The 17,317-nt window shown below is 48.1% G+C and overlaps 1 protein-coding gene across 2 annotated transcripts in view; it reads right to left on the reverse strand.

Annotated features, from left to right (window-relative positions):
* The window catches only part of Bcar3 (BCAR3 adaptor protein, NSP family member), a 103,141-nt gene that overhangs the window by 22,559 nt on the left and 63,265 nt on the right, over positions 1-17,317 (reverse strand). The window lies entirely within an intron of this gene.

Raw genomic sequence — 17,317 nt, forward strand, 5'->3', positions numbered from 1 at the left:
GGACGGAGGGACACAGCCCAACCAGGCTGCTGTCTTCCTGTGGGAGCTTCCTCATTCTCTTTTATAACCGCCCTAACAAGGAGCTGGGAAGGACAGCAGTTCCCCAGTGGCCTTTGACCCTAGGCCCCAGGGCCAGGATAGCCAAAAGCACAGTTCTTGAGGCTGGTAGCAAAGGCTCTAGTTTGCTTTTCTTTTCTTTCTTTCCTTTTTATTTTTTGCTGTAGGCAAACTCCAGTTCAAGAATTAAGTTAGCTTATAAAAGGTTTTTAAGCAGAGGGAGGAGTTTTACCCTTCAATCTAGTAATAAATGTCTGAGTTATACATAACTGTTCATTTAAAGATTTCTTTTTTAAAAGCTTTTATTTGCTTTAATTGTATTTGTATGGGTGTTTCGCCTGCATTTTTGTCTGTGTATCACATGACTGGAGGTCAGACAAGGTAGGTACTGGAGTTACAGATGATTATGAGCACAGATGGGTGCTGGGAACTCTTAACGGCTGCGCCACCTTCCCAGCCCTTGAGTTATAGATGACTCTCTTGCTTATGTTCTGTATATGAAAGAATGCTTGAGTTTACATGAGGATGGATGTACACGTGTGTGCATGGAGGTTCCTGAGGATGATACTGAGCGTTTTCGGTTCATTCGCTTTGTTTGGGTCTCACACTGTAACCCAGGCTGGCCTAGAACTCACTACATAATCCGGGATGACCTCTATCACAGCGGAGCTTTTGCTGGGCTTAGAGGTGTGAGCCGCGAGGCCTGGTGAGGGACTTTTGATGGATGGAATTTATATCAAAGATGAGCAAGGCTGGCTGTCTAGGACGCTTATGGGCTTCACACAGCGGTGTTTGGCACCGGCAGCTCTTGGCATTAATTATGCAAAGCTACATCTGAAGATTCATGTATAAAAGGCAGCCTGTCAACTGATGGTCATCTATTATCTGTTTAGCTCCTGCTGGACGCTATGTTTCATGGGAAATGAACTCTGTCAACCTTTTCCCCAGAGCAGGGCCTCAGGCAGGGCCTGAACACCTCAAGAACTCATTAAAGCCGCAGGAACAAAGATCCCAGAATGAGGCTTCTGCAGCTTTGCTTGGCTGTGGGGATTTTTCTCTTCCAGTCATTGGCGGTTTTATTTCACCTGTGGGCACCACCATTCATACCAACATAACATTCCTCATTGTAAGATGCTGCTCTGAGGCCAAGCCAAGGACAATGGAGTCGAGTCACAGAGCTAAAGAGACCTCTGGGGTGATGTGTGAGAGCCAGCACCCCAACAATAGCCTAGACCATGAGGGGGAAGCCATAGCTAGGAACAACAGCACAGAAGGCCAGAACAAAACTGGGGCACTGATATCCATGGGGCCCACACACCAACTTGAGGACAACTGGTCCCCAGTTTCTACTGTTAAGCCTCATGAAGCCTATAGTTTAGGGGGCTTCCCCTCAAGGTGGCTGTACTGAAGCCTAACCCCTAGTGTGAACCCAATCATTCTTCAGTCACCCAGACAGGCAGTGTCACGCAAGGCCCTGGTGCTGTACCCTGGGCTCGCTTCCAGGTTTGAGCTGAGACAACATAGAAGATGTAAACCTGTGGAGCCAGCTCTGCTATAATCTCGGAGAGTTTATTTGCTCACCCCCAAAAAGCTATTCCCCTGTTTGCTGCTGGGTTCTCCTCACCGGGCCTGACATCCAGACCACTATCCGCCTCCCCGCCCTTCTAGGCATTGGCTACAATGTAAGTTTTCCCGGAAAGCACACTGCACTCTCACTTGCTACCCAAACTATAAATTCAGCTGGCACTACTGTGACTTCTGTCCTGACTCCTTAGAGGAAAGTCCCTAATTACCGCTCTCGGCTTCTGTGCTTACAAACAGGCTGTAATAGCATGCTCCAGGAGATGGGGGAGGTCATGGGGCACCCAGAGAGGAGAGGAAAGGAGAGTGTTGACATGCCTCTCCCCAATAACTGAGGTGGAGACCAGACTTTAAAACCGGGTCATACACTGCTGTAGGGAACCTGTGTAATCGCTCTCAGACTGAAAAAGGGATGTCCCAGAATCACCGCTCAGGGCCACCACATGAGTAGGTGGTCACTTTTGGAGGGAGTGAGTACCCTCTAAAGCTTTCACTTACTGTTTAATTGTATATATTAATTAATTAATGCAACTTGTTGTTGGAGACAGCACTTGGGTAGCCCAGGCTAGCCTCGAACTCTGCTCCCTGAGATGTGTGCTCTCCTGCTGCCAGACAGAAAGCAGAAGCGAGAAAATGCAAGAGCCAGTTCTCGCTCACAAGATGACTGCACTGCAACTGTGCAATTTTCTCTCCAGGCTCGAACTCCTATCTAGCTATGAGATATGAATTTCATCTTAGAAGGCAAGTCTGATTTCCCTGTTTCTCAAAGTCTTTTAAAATGTTCTATTTTTATATATTATTTGACATTCTCATGCAGCACAATATCTTGGTCATTTCCCCCCTTCACTGTCCCCTCCAGTTTCCCCACCAACTTCATGTACTCCTTTTTACTTATCTGTTTACTCACTGAGTCCTTAGTGCCCGCCCATGAGTACTGGGTCATCCCCTGGAGCCCGAGGAACCTACCAGTGGCCATACTCACAAAGTGACTCTCCCTCGGCCCCTACCAACTGTCAATAGTTCCTCAGCTAGGGATAAGGCCTTGAGAGTCCCTCCTTCCTCTCTTCTGAAGTGTGTGTGTGTGTGTGTGTGTGTGTGTGTGTGTGTGTGTGTGAGAGAGAGAGAGAGAGAGAGAGAGAGAGAGAGAGAGAGAGAGAGAGAGAGAGAGATTGATTTTCCTGTGTAGCCCGGGATATTCTAGAACCCACTCTGTAGACCAGGCTGGCCTTGAACTCAAATATCCACCTTCCTCCACTTCCTGAGTTCTGGGATTAAAGGTATGTTCACCTCAACTGGCCCTCCATGTTTGGCAACTATAGCTGCTGTGGGTTCATGTGTCAGCCACTATACCATGTCCTTCATGTGTGCAGCAGCCACGCCACATCTGGAGGACAGCACCTCAGGGCACTCCTCCCCATCTTGTCTGGAGGGGGAAGGAGATGGTGGCCTGGTATAGGCTCTGACTCTTATGGACACCAACCACAGATATGTAGGGCTCAACAGCCTAAGAAAGGAAGCTCGTCTCTGGATCAAGGGCATTCTGCCCACGAGACCTCCGACTTCATTCTAGGAGCTGAAACCATCCACAGTCCTACGGGATGGAGGCAGGCGGGACCTTTATCATCTACTCCGCGGCCTGCCTGATTTTAAGTGGAGTTCTTAACTCCTGTGTCAAGGTTACCCTCTACCAGACCCGTGTGTAAATTAGCACCCAAGTCCCACCATCAGCACCAGTGTCTGAGCTAAGATGCAGAAAGCGGATGTGGGAACAGAGGGACAGGGTGAGTGAGACCCACAGTTGTCCAGCTAGACTGAAGACTGGCTAGAAAATTCATAAATCACTATAGGTGGATGTCTTTTATGGGGGCTCTGAATCACTAGCATTTTGTTGTTGCTGTTTAAGACGAGATTAATGTGGTCCAGGCTAGTCTTGAACTCACTGTGTTGCTAAGGGTGGCTTTGAAGGCCCGTACCTCTTGCCTCTGCCTTCCAAGTGCTGGGATTATGGGCATACGCCATCACACATGGCTCTACCACTGGTGTCTTAGTAACCCTGATGTTAACAGATGTTACAGCATTCATGAACATTGGCCAGTTGGCCACCTCAATCCAGAGGCCAGAGTAATATTGAGCAGCTGTGTGGTCTTGGGCAAGGGACCTTAATTCCTCGTAGAGCCTTAGGTTCCCTAACTGCTAAGTGGGGATAATATGCCAAATAATGTTAGTAGGGACCAAATGAGTGGGTATCTGTAAGGACTTGGAAGACACTCTGGCAGGGAAATCAGCACTAATGCTAGCTGTTGTGATAATGACATCCAGATGCTATTAATCTAGATCTGGAAAATAAGCAGACTTCATGCTGGAGTCTGATGCAGGAAGTTCAGAGAGGCTGGAGTCTGGGAAGGAAGCAGTTAGGGAAAGGGTCCTGCCTCAAGCTTCGCCAACTCTCTCGACAGAGCTCATGGCCAGTTTGCCGTAGCCCAGTTCCTCAGCCAGAACTGATACTAGCTGGCTGAGCGTGGCTGGGGGAACCATGCCTCTCACTCTAATGGTACAAAGAGCGCTTCTGTAGCCCCCACACCTTACAAGTCTGGTCTTGGTGAGCCGGAATAGCCAGGGCCCAGGAAATGTTGCAAAACAGATTTTGGAGGCTCAGAGCCAGCTCCAAGGATGTACTGGGATCCTCCGTGACTGTGGAAACCCATGTCTCAGCAGCTCTCCAAGGAAGGAAAAGCTAATCCGGCCTGGGAAGAGTTGAGCCCTGGGTCTCCTGCATGAGCCCCGGAGCCTACATTTCAAATCAAACCCAAGAACGGGCCTGGACATGCAGGCAAAGTGAGTTCCTCAGCCAGCAGCTGAGGGAGCTCAGGAGACCTCTGCCAGAAACCCCCAGAGGATGCTGCAGCCACTCATTCCTGTGAAGGAGACAGGAGACTCAGAGAAAGACAGCATCTGCATTATGATTAATATTTGCTTAAGACTATCCCTGGCTGTAAGGAAAGGTTCAGTTCCCATAGGATTTTACGTTGTACAAATCACCAGGAACTGGCAGGGACACTTGGGAACCTGATCAAGCATGGGACTAGGAGCAGGGGATGGAGGCTCCAGAGAGGGACATTCTCTGGGAAGACCACACACACGTACACACACTCACACCAGTCCAACAACACGCTCTGGGGACAGACCAACCGCCTTGCCATACGATCCCTGCCTCTCCTCGCTCTGCAGCCTGGGTGAGTTTCTCCAGTTCTTTGTCTTTGGGTTTCTCCTGTGCCCAAATGAGAAACACTGTGGCCTGGAGCTATTCTGAAGACAGTTTCCACAGAGCACTGGGTGGGGTGAAAGTGAGGGCCAGCGTATAAGAACTGCGTCTCGAGGACAAAACTGGAAGAGAATGGGAGGGAGATGCCGGGCACCCTAGCTCTGGGAGATAATGAGTAGTGGAACATGGTGGCCCAGAGGTTTAGGGATGGGGCACAAAGAACTGAAACCCGCAAGGGTGTAGCAATGCGTGTGATCTATACCTGTGTCTTCAGCTCTCTCACCCCTACCCTCCAACCCCATCCCCACTCCAGGCTTGTGGTACGGAGTCATTCTGGCCATCACTGGTTGCCTGGGAGAGAGCCCCTCGTCCACTCTGGAAGAAGACAGCCTATTTCATGCTGGTGAAAATGCCATGGGACTTGGAGCCTGGTAGTTACTTCACCTCCACACTTTTTATACCAGAAGGACCAATGTGGCAGAGGGGATGAAATCAGTGCTCAAAAGGGAGACAAGAGATGACTGGTATCCCTGTGACCTGCAAGTCCCTAAGCACAAACCCTTAAAGCAGACAGTAAAATCCCCTGTGACTTAGCCAGTACGAGCTGGGTCTCACTGTGACCAACACAGCTCTAATTAGGAAAGACAGGGTTCAGACGCAGGGGACCTGGCACTGGAATTTGAGGGTCAGCTCTTTATTTCATGGATAATGTCATTACAAAAAATAAAAAGAAAGAAAGGAAGAGAGAGAGAGAAAAGAAGAAAGAAAAGAAGGAAGGAAGGAAGGAAGGAAGGAAGGAAGGAAGGAAGGAAGGAAGGAAGAAAGAAAGAAAGAAAGAAAGAGAAAGAAAACCTCTCCCTGGGAAGAACCAAGTACACAAAGGCACTTTAGAGCGATCAAATCTCCTGCAATGGCAGAAGGCTGGGTGGATCAGGGCTGGGAGGCACAAGGCCAGTGCAGTCATGTGAAATGCATGCTGCATGTTCAAGTCTCCATTTCCAGCCCTGACAGTGAGTGGCAGGCTCCGAGGTCCATCTGGGTAAACCCACTCACGGCTGGCCGCTGGCATCTCTGACCTCATTACCCAAATGATCCTCAGAACTACCTTTGGTTAAGGCAAAACAAACCCTGATTTGCTTCTGACTTGAATTCAATTCTTGTTCTGAAACACCTATAGTAGCCACGGCCTATAATTTCTCCACCTCCTGATTTCAGTCCTACAATCTGCCACCCACAATGTCACAGGACGCATATCAAGCAATTTTTCGTCACAGTTGCACCAGGCTGAGGCAGACATGAGATCCTTTCAGTCTCACCCCTAATGGACTTAAAGCAACCCCCAGGGCTTGCGTCCACGAGGGCCAGAGGCCCAGACCCCATCCTGTCCCATCCCATCCTCCTTACAGCTCCACAAGCCAAACTGCAGCCTTGCTGTAAGCTGAACCTGCTAATTTGCTGGGATCAGCTCTGAACTTGCCAGGAGACCCAGCTCACTGAAGGGTCATAAATACCGTGTATACTGACAGGACTACTGACAGGGAAGGTGGGCTTCAGCAGCCAAGTGGGGGTCTAAGAGCCCACAAATTTGCATACAATTTTCAGGCTCTTATTTGGGTCTTGAGGTTGTTGAGGTCTAGGGAAATATTGGACATCTCATCAAGGGTTCATAGTCACCTATGGATAAAACCCAGCTTTCTCCCAATAGGCCCCCTAAATAACTTATATTCTCATGCATGGAACCCTGTTCCATGGCTCCCCAAATACATTGTCCCCTATGCCCCCACCCTTGTGCCTTAGTAGTGCGGATGGAAAGACAGACTGACACCTGGGGAGTTGCTGGCTGTGTATTTCGGCTGGACTCCAGGAGGAGGACAGCCAGAGGGGGGCTAGACAGGTGTGGGAAGGGCTTGGAGCTTACACTTTTCTAAGGTGGAGAACTCCACTCTAGGAGAGGCCCTCAGGACATTAATCCTCATGGAAGACGGCCAGCTGGGCCTCATTTGCCTTTGGGTCCCAGAGCCTGGCCCAGCCCCTCACACACTGCTGCACCCGAACAGGCGCTGTCTGACGGAGACAGGCACTGCGCTCATCTGTTCGCCTTCCCTTCCACTTGGTAACCTTTCTGTCAGGACTGTGGAGAAGAGAGTTCGCAGGTGGGTCAAAGACAAGTGACCTTAGGCACAGGAGCTTTTTCTTGGCACCCAGGGGTGAGAAATCTCACCTCATAGGACGACCTGAAAAAAGAACCCAGTTCTGCAGGTGGCACAGGCAGACACTCAAACCAATGTGCAATGAGAAACTTCTTTCGAAGATGACTCTTAGCAACAGACATGAAAAGGTTTTTTTTAAGAAAACCAAAATATTAAAACATAACCTATGAATAAAACCCACCAGGAAGTTTTAGCAATCTGCCCTTTAAGAAATTATTAAAATATTTTTCAGTTACACTGATTGATTGACTGATGTGTGGGGGAGGGGGTCAGAGGATAATATGGTCTCTCCTTCTACGATGGGGGTTCTGAAGATCAAACTCAAGTTGTTAGACTTGGCAGCAAGTGCCTTTACCCACTGAGCCATCTCTCTGGCCTCTGAGAAATTAGTTCTAATAGAATTAAAAAAAACAGCTGTTAGACAACTTAATCTCTACTTAGACACAACGTCGTTTAGTCTGTTTGTTCAAATTCAGAGCCAGCAATTCCTGGGACCTGGGGACAGAGTCAGTAAATGGTCTGTCTATGCAGATGAAGCTGGTCCCTTATAAGAACCCATCCTCCATGATAAGCACCTGAATTACAAATTTCAACTTTAATATGTATATCCAGTTGGCCCCTGGTGATTCATGAGGCCACAGACATGAAGATGGCAGAGCCTCACACAAGAGTGCAAGAAAGTGTTGGGATGTGCACAAAACTGAGATTGTGCCTCCTTCAGGGCCTTGAACATCTAGTTGAGGAAAAAAACAGAAAAATCTTACTGAATTTTCTCAAATAAGATAAATTTCTGGTCATTCATTCATTTTATGATTAAGACTGGAAATTAAATTACTAGAAACAAAGATGAAGGAGAATAAACTGCAAGGAAAGAGGGGAGGGAGAGGCAGGAGGAGGGGAGAAGACTGGAGAACACACAAGCAGGCAGGCAGCTGGGCTTTTTCTGGTCTACTTCAGAGTATCAGGCCACAGCACCCAGAATACCATCGGGGATCTCACACAAAGCTTCCTTTCTTCAGTCTTGGAACAGCCTATTAGAGTAAGGGAGTCGCCAACAACAGTGCAGGCCTCTTATCGAGTTATACCAAACAACTCCATGGGCCAGGTTTTTAAAGCAATCTTACCCAGAAATTATGCTCACGAATTTACAAGTCTGACTGCAGTTCTAGCTCATCGTGTAAAACTGGTCTGATTTCTAAGTGAAATCTGTCCTCCCCAAGGGCTCAGGTGGGACTTGTGTGGCATGGTGGATGCTATGCTGAACCACCCAAGCTGGGGTGGTGCAGAGATTCAAGATGACAGACCCCCATCTCAGATTCTCTGAACTCTCGCAAGACCCAATGTGACATGACAAAGAACGTTGCAATCCCCGACAAATGTCTTAAACATCCAGGAATCAGTTAAACCCTCCCCAAACGTGTGTCTTGGATAGCCGACCCACAAATCACTCGGAAATGCACAGCCTTTGCAATCATCTTGCAGGAACCCCACCTAAACACCACGTTCCTTGTAGAATTCAGAAACCTAGCTCTTTAGAACCCCGTCTTTTGTTGAATTTCAGACTGGCTAAGTTGAAAGCCAAATTCCAAAGTATATACATCAACGACTTTGTTGTGTAGCTTCTGACAGCTGAGCCATCTCTCCAGCCCCATAAATGACTTTTAAAGACCCAGATGGTATTTTACAATCGAAACCCTGCCTGAATGGATCATAAACTCCCCCAAACAAATACATCTCAACTAATTTCCTAACCATTAGCTCTACCCACAGCCCAAAGAGATCCTGTTCTCTACAGATTTCAGGACCAGCAACTTTTAATTAGTGTGATCCCTTGGAGGTACCAACCTGAAGGAGGACAGAGAGAATGAGACAGTATTCGTGACTGTGTATATGTGTGAGAGCAATATCAGCTTATTTCACCTCATGGATACCAGCTGCCTTTGAGGCTTACCTACAATATTTTATTATAACTTAGCAAGGGAGTTCCAACGGGGCTCAGAGGAGAAAGTTATCCCTAACCCTGACAACTTGAGTTTGGCTGACATGGTAGAAGGGGAGAATGCACAGCCCCAAGCTGTTCTCTAACCCCCACATGTGTGCCATGGCATGTACACATCTACCCTGTCCCCATAAAGAGATGAAAATACAAAGATAATTCATGGCAGCGATGAAGTCACGGCTCCTACTTTAGAACAGGTGTGCCAGCCACTCTATGGACGAGAAGTTTCCCATGTTCATAATGGTGATCAATGCCAAAGCTTTTACTTAAATCGACAATTAACTTTGGAAAGGAAAAATCCAAAGAGGGAAAAGAACAAATTCAAATTTTCCATTACTGTTTACTACAGAAAGCCCCAAAGCATCCCTGCCTCTTCTAGCCCCATGGGCACACGGTAGCTTGGCCTGTGACCCCAGATGTGGGCAGTGCAGTGACATGGTACTGAAGCATGTGCTGGTCATGGGGCCAGGACAGAGTTGTCTACTGATTGCAACCATTGCCAGTCAGATGGCAATGGAGGGCCTTAAGGAAAGGGCGCCTAATTATAAGTCACCAAGGGCGTCCTATGGGCATAACCCTGTGGCCCTGTCACCCTCTGGGTGCCAAACATTTAGTGATGAGACCCGTATTTTCAAGCCATTCTTTCCAAGTCTCCCTCTATACCCCTGCTGTGCTCCCTTCTACACCGCTGCTGTGCTCCCTCTACACCCCAGAGTGTGTCTGTTGGACCTGCCCTCTCCCTCCCCAGATTTGAGAAGGTCACAAATGGCATGGTAAAAGGACTTCACGCCTTCTACCACGTGGTCACTGTTTCTTTGAGGAGACAAGGCATTTGGAAATTGGCCAGTGGTGCTGCAGATGCCCAGGAGTCTCAGTTTTATGAGGCTGGTGGAGGTTTCTGGCCCCTTCTGAGAAAGGGATCAGTTGGAAAGACAGCCTGAAAACTCTCAACAAGTTTCAGTGACCTGTTTTCACTGATGTGCTGCTGACATTTAAGCACCTGGACAACATCACTTGCTCTTTTGAATCCTCGAGAACCTCATCATCTTGGACAGATTCTGCAGACGGGCTCTCACCATCCATTTCCCCATTTTCTAACTCAATCAAGGCAATTTATCACCCCGCAGAGCAGATTCCCACTCCAGCACCATTAAAAACTGATTTGCAATTTTCAGTTAAATGAAGATGCTTAGTTTCCCTGCTGTACATGATTTTCCCTTTCGCAGATGAACAGTGATTACAAGGGCCATCGGATGCTCTTGCAGACAGGAAAGCCGGCAAAACCCCCAGAGAGCCCAAGTCCAAGAGATTATTCATTACCCAAACTTATCAAACCCTTATCAAAGAGGCTCCGTCACCGTGAATAGGAACCAAGAAGAGGCCCTCTACAGAGCTCTCTGCTTGTCAAGATTCCGAGAAACACTCATTAAAATTCTCCCGCTCCCGTGTGCGGACTAAAGAGACTAATTTAATTGCAATTTTTGTGGATTGGCGTTTTGAAGTAGAGCACCCTGCAAGGAGGAACTTAATCCTACATCCAAACTAATTACATTAGAGTCACTCTGATAGGAGCCCACGGCTCCCTTTGATGCTAGACGGCTCTGCCTTTCATCCACGCTCATCCTCTGGGCAAGGTCTCCTCTATGCGTTCCCACCCTGCAGGATCAGGAAGCTATTGCTTTCGCTGCTCAGTTTTATTTTGATGAAACATCAAGGGACTGAAAACCCCCCCTCTTTTTTTTTCCTAAACTGAAGGAGACTGATTTTAGATTGAAGACTGGGGCAGCTAAGCTTTGGAAAATGCAGCAAACCCAAAGGAGACAAAGACAGCTTATTTCTTCTATGCACCGGGAAAGCTGCTCACTGAATTCATCTGTTCTAAGATCTCCTTCCACCTTGGCCCCTAAAGGCGTGCCAAATGAGTGGTTTACTTTTGACAAAGTGTTATTTACCCTGGGCCACTCAGCACTCAGTTCCAAGGTGGTGGTGTCTCACCTTAGTCTGTTAACCAATAAAACGAAGAGATTTTTTTCAAAAGGCCGTTTGTTAACACGCTGCTCTGCTCCAGCAGCACAGGGACCTTCTATCTGCATCAAATTTATTTATTTATTTTTCCGTTTATTTATTTATTAAAGATTTCTGTCTCTTCCCCGCCACCTCCTCCTATTTCCCTCCCCCTCCCCCAATCAAGTTCCCCTCCCTTGTCAGCCCATAGAACTATCAGGGTTCCCTGCCCTGTGGGAAGTCCAAGGACCACCCACCTCCATCCAAGTCTAGTAAGGTGAGCATCCAAACTGCCTAGGCTCCCACAAAGCCAGTACGTGCAGTAGGATCAAAAACCCACTGCCATTGTTCTTGAGTTCTCAGTAGTCCTCATTGTCCGCTATGTTCAGCGAGTCCGGTTTTATCAGACCCAGGCCAGATGGCCTTGGTGAGTTCCCGATAGAACATCCCCATTGTCTCAGTGTGTGAGTGCACCCCTCGCGGTCCTGAGTTCCATGCTCGTACTCTCTCTCCTGCTCCTGATTTGGACTTTGAGATTTCTGTCCGGTGCTCCAAATTAGGTCTCTGTCTCTGTCTCCTTTCATTGCCTGATGAAGGTTAATATTCAGGAGGATGCCTATATGTTTTTCTTTGGGTTCTCCTTATTTAGCTTCTCTAGGATCACTAATTATAGGCTCAATGTCCTTTGTTTATGGCTAGAAACCAAATATGAGTGAGTACATCCCATGTTCCTCTTTTTGGGTCTGGCTTACCTCACTCAGGATAGTGTTTTCTATTTCCATCCATTTGTATGTATACAAATGGATGCATCAAATTTAGATGATGATTTCTGGAGCAGCTGGAAGTGGGGTCGGCACCGGAACCACTCGGTGGGGCAGCCCTGCATTCTGATCCCCATGGAGAAAACCAGAGTGCCACAGCCATGGTCAAAGGTCACTTGGTTGCACTTAATCATTTAATGGGCTGATGACATGATGGGCTTGAAATAAAAGCTGAGTACTAGTTTGGATTACGAAACGCCCTCGAAATCATTTTGGTCCCTTTCACTGTGCCCTCCAGAGACTCCCAGAATACTCTCCTCTCATACAGGGTTGACATGTGTGCTAAAAGAGACAGTATAAATGAGACATCATTCGCTGTTCAGTGAGATTTGCATTCAGAAAAGCAGTGTTCAGTAAAGGTCTGCAGGGAATGAAAACCACAGACTGGGGTTGAGGTGGGCCGTGGCGAGAGGGTTCAGACAATCAGAACTCACTGTATAAGATCTGAGCCAGAATTTTTGATCACTGGCAATTTAACCTCATCGATTCAACATCTTACTGTAAATTATAAATGAGTTGGAGCATAGCTTTTAACCGAGATAGACGTCCTATTTGCCCTTCAATAAGGAATGTCAGAAAAACCAAAATCAATTTAATTCTAACACCATCCTTTTCTTAATTCATCTTGAATGGATGGAGTTTTGATGAATCAGTGGAATGTATCACAGTGGAAAGGCGCTGGGAGATGTGATTAGAAGCAAAACTGAGATGTGCTAACACACAGGGAGGAAAAGGGAGAGATTCCGAGAGTCCTCTAGTGTGGGGTATGGGACAAACAACTTTCAAATTCTCTCTCCAAAATAGAACCATGATGAACAACTGCCTTAGAGCTCTGATCTGGGCTAGAACATTATATGTCAGTGCTGAGTGTGTAGTAGGCTTCAGTAAAGCCAAATGCTAATCACAAGCCAGCATCAGGCTCTGTAGCAACTCCACTACGTTCAATATATAACTCACCCGTCACTTCAAAGGTCTCTGTTCCCAGAGGAGCTCAGGCCACTCAACACCCACAAATCTTGGTTACTAGCTATGTTAAAAACAGAACATCACTAGCTGTTGTAAAAGGAAACAGAGAACTGGGATTTTCACTTGGACAAGACACTCCACACAATGCCACTAAGATCTCACACAGCCATACAATGTGCCTGGAGACTAACAACAAGTAAGAGTCTTTGTACGTCACAAGAGGAGGCGCGATTGGGGCCACGTGTTTCACGATTTGATCAGACTTAATGAAATAAGGGTTCCCCGACACTTAGGATGATTAAAGTCATACAGATTATCTATAGAGAATACGACTGGGCACACTTAGCCCGTACAGAACCCTTAGGGGCCCCTGAGGGCTTCTAGAAGCAGCTCAAAGTTTATGAGGCTAGTATGTCCCAAGATCAGGTCAGATATTCTTGATCCAACTCCCCAGTGAGATGGATTGGGCATTCCTCTTTCCCTTGTTTCTAGGTGCCCCTTTCCACAAGCTCATGCAGCCTCAGAATAGATGTGCTCACAGTCTGGAGGGGGAACTGTGCATCTGACAGCCAGAAGGCCCACCTGACCAGAACCAGGAATATGTTGAAGCTGCAGAGATTTTTGAGCCAAACAAGATAGGACCCTGTAGAGCCTAGCACTTAGATCTGTGCAACTATGCGAACGCACCGCCTCCTCTAGAAATGTCAACGTTCTCTGAAGGCTCAGGAAATCTGGCAAGAGATAATGAGGCCTGAATTAACACAGTGGTGGTGGAAACAGAAGGGAAGAAACCGGCGAGAGCTATGTTTAGGTGCTGCTGCGAAGCCTTGGCGATTGATTACATGCGGAAAGTGAACAAGCAAAGAAGTTTAAGTGTCCTGAAAGGATGCATGAGTCACCCACAGCCAATATAGAAACCCAAGGGCGAGGCAAACAGGTTTTCCGAAGAAAGCGGAGAGTCCGGTGTGCTGCCGTGTATCTGAATGGGGTTGTTCACCAGGCTGTGGGGCACTGTGGAGATAGGTTGACTAGACTAGACACAACATGGGATCCCCCAAGAATTAGAAGAACTTGCTCAACTTCCACCTCAGAAATGGGATACAGTATGAAGAGAAAGCTGGGGATATTGGTTTTGAAGAGGCAAACTAGAAAGAACCCCAAGTGTGGGACTGGCTAAGGAGGAGCCAGGAGACCAAGGAAGGTGCAGTCTCCTGGAGGTTGGAAGAGAAGTTTCTGGAAGAAGTAACTGCCAAGGTCAAGTGCAGCAGGGGCATTCCAATCAACCAGTTAGACGGCACCCACTGGGTTTGATCTTGTATACGTCCCTGGGAAAGGGGCTGATCAGTGACACGGTGCCGAAAGGAGCCTGGAGGGGCCTGTGTTGGGAGAGATGCTGTTTCTGTTCCACACATCAGCCTACACTCAGAGCAACCAGCAAACCTTTACCCCATTCCTCACCCCAGCTGTTCAGAGGGGTGTGTCCTTCCTTTTCCCAGCACATACGCCTGTGCACTCCACCCCCCCTTCCCACCCTCCTCCATCTGACCTCCTTTTCACCAAAGTTCTAGACTGATGGTTTCTTTCGGCCTCACACGCATGCACCGACTGTTACCTCTTCTGGGAAGTTCTCTGGCCAGGGCTGACATTAAAAACCTCTAGGGTGTCACAATAAGCTGTGTTGGGCTGTCTGTCTTCCTTCCTTTCTATCTGCCACAGGTACGGAGAGAACTGGCTATGAAGCCATGCCCCAGCAGCCATGGAGAGGCTCCTTCCAGGTGGGAACCCAGCCCTGTCCCCCTCGTACACTCTAGGTCTAGATGCAGGGGATGAGTGGAGCTGGGAGGGACAGGTGAGCCTTCCAATGCTTCCTCAAGTCCCTTAGTAAGAAGCTAGGATTTGGGGTAGTCATGCCTTTACGGGTAACCATCTTTATAAAAGTGTGCACGTATGTACAGCAGAAACCAGGGCAAGTTCTTAGTCACAAAAATTAACATACTGATTATGGGTTTCATGAGCTAGACAGTAAGTCGGCACATTTTCATGACCAGAGTCAGAGCAACAATAGCTCCTGGGGCTATGGCAGTTGACGACAGAGATGCCGCCGTGGCATCTAACCCTATGACACACTTCTTTCCTCTCTAGCCAGAACATTCAAATCGGCCATGGCTTTAAACCTCAGAGCCTGGGGCTCTCTGCTATGTCCTGATGACCTCTAACCCTGACCACAGCAGAGAGGCTTCTCTACTGTTCTTCTAACCTTAGTCTTCTCCACTTCCGCTGAAAGTTCTAGATTGTTCTTTCTACACACACACACACACACACACACACACACACACACACACACACACACACTCCCTCTTCAACCTCTCTGGTATCACCACAGTGTTTAATACAGCCCAACTTTGCAGTTCAGCAGGTGCTAATCCCCAGACAGATATCCCTAAGGTCCCAACCCTGTCCCTGATTCCCCTCTAGTTTCTCCAGCAAAAAGAAGCCCTTGGCTGGGACCTAAACTCTAAGGCTAGTTGGGGAACACTGGGACCACAGCCTCTCCCAGTCATGTCCTGATACTGACACCAGATCCCCACAGCTCCCAGACGCCAATGGAATGCACTTAAAGGGCTCTTTTTTACAGAGAAGTATGCTGGCCTTTTTAGTTTAAGGTCTGGTAGCACAAATGAGCAACAAGCGCCCACCGGGGGGGAGGGGCTGAGTCACTTGGAAAGATTCCTCCTCGTGGCTTTTTTCACCATTGGCAGTTCATACGGATGATGTATCTGCACCAAGACAAAGGCAATGGGGCCACTGTCATCGCCAGAATGTCACTCTTCCTCAGGCTATCCGGGTAACACAGATCAAAGGATCAGCTACAGGGAGAATGAGCGGAACCACCACTCCCCTACTCTTCACAGGAGGAACCCAAGTGCCAGGGACCTGACACTCCACGGACGGCCAGTGGGATCTCCTGAGCTGAAATGTGGATTCAGTAGGCTCCAAATCTCCCCACCCACCCGGGGAGGGGGACAAGAGAACGTTAATCCAAATGAAGCACCCTAGCACAATTCGGGATCTTTTGACTATAATGGCAGTGATTAACACCTGCAAAGATGGCTCAATCCTAGTGTGGGAAAGTCTGCACTCGCAATTCCTCACAACTATGGAAGCTCATGGACAAGACCGTTGGACTAGACTTAATGGCCTGTTCTTAACCAAGCCTTTCTGGTCCTTTCATCCACATAGTCTCTATGTCCAACCTTTCTGTCTACGCTGTTTTGGGCAGGCAGCATTTCGACCCTTGCATGGCAGTTTCTGTCTCTTAGGTTTCTCCAATACAATCATACTGCTTTTCCTTTTGACCAAATACTGGGTACAGCGGTGGGTTTCAGAATTAGCGCTCTCTCTCTCTCCCTCCCTCCCTCCCTCCCTCCTCCTCTTCTTCTTCTTCCTCTCTCTCTCTCTCTCTCTCTCTCTCTCTCTCTCTCTCTCTCTCTCTCTCTCTTCCTCTACCTCCCATAGGTAAAAATATCAATCATCAGAGACAAAGGGGCCAGAGCTAATGGGATTCCATTGCCAGCCTCTAAAATGAAGACTTCCATGCCTTCCTAGCCAAAGTGCTTCTGCAGCTTCTTAAAGAACATAACGTGCTATCTGCCACTGGCTGGCCCCCTGCCCACACCTGGTTGTTATGTCTAGGCTTTTGTGGATTCTCTTCTCTCAACCCAGATTGTCATTTCCTCTCTCAGGATACTTTCTGTTCGCTCTTGTAGACTTAGCAGAGGCCTGTCTCCCCAGTGAGTCCTCCAGCACAGACTACAACCAGGCGCCCTCCTCTGGGGAGCCAAGGTGCCTTCCACCAAATTTCTGACAAATGAGGCTTCCTTTCAGCCTGTCAATAAACTCCTGTCCAGCACTGCGGCACAGTCTCCAAATGGACCCAAACCTTCCTCTGAGTCAAGACTGGGTCCTAACTGCTTAGGGCCAAAGCAACTGGCAAAGGCCAGAGCACAACGGTACCATGATCAACAACTCCATCCTGAACTAAGGTGTAAGCGGGGTGAAACCTGCCTCCGCTGTCAGTGAACTCCTGGCAGGGCAAGGCTGGAGAGAACATTCTTCTTCACTCTCCTTGCTTTTCCCAGCCATGCTATGAACTGAGCCTCTCCGTGAGCTTTCTGCTCTGACCAGGCCTGGCCTCGGTGCTTCTGCTAATACCACTTACACCTTGGAGCCATGGAACCCGCTGCTCACCCAGACTGGAATCCATCTAAATCCCGAGTCACTAAAAATAGTGTTTTGAAGAATCATCCCTTCTAACCACATGCATGCATGCACACATGCATGCAATATCCCCCTTGAAATCTTTTCTAAAAACAAAGGCTCATTCTGCTCTTTCTCAACTGCAATGCAAAATGAAGTA

This window comes from Microtus pennsylvanicus, chromosome 7, assembly GCF_037038515.1.
Source record: "Microtus pennsylvanicus isolate mMicPen1 chromosome 7, mMicPen1.hap1, whole genome shotgun sequence".
Classification (NCBI taxonomy): domain Eukaryota; kingdom Metazoa; phylum Chordata; class Mammalia; order Rodentia; family Cricetidae; genus Microtus; species Microtus pennsylvanicus.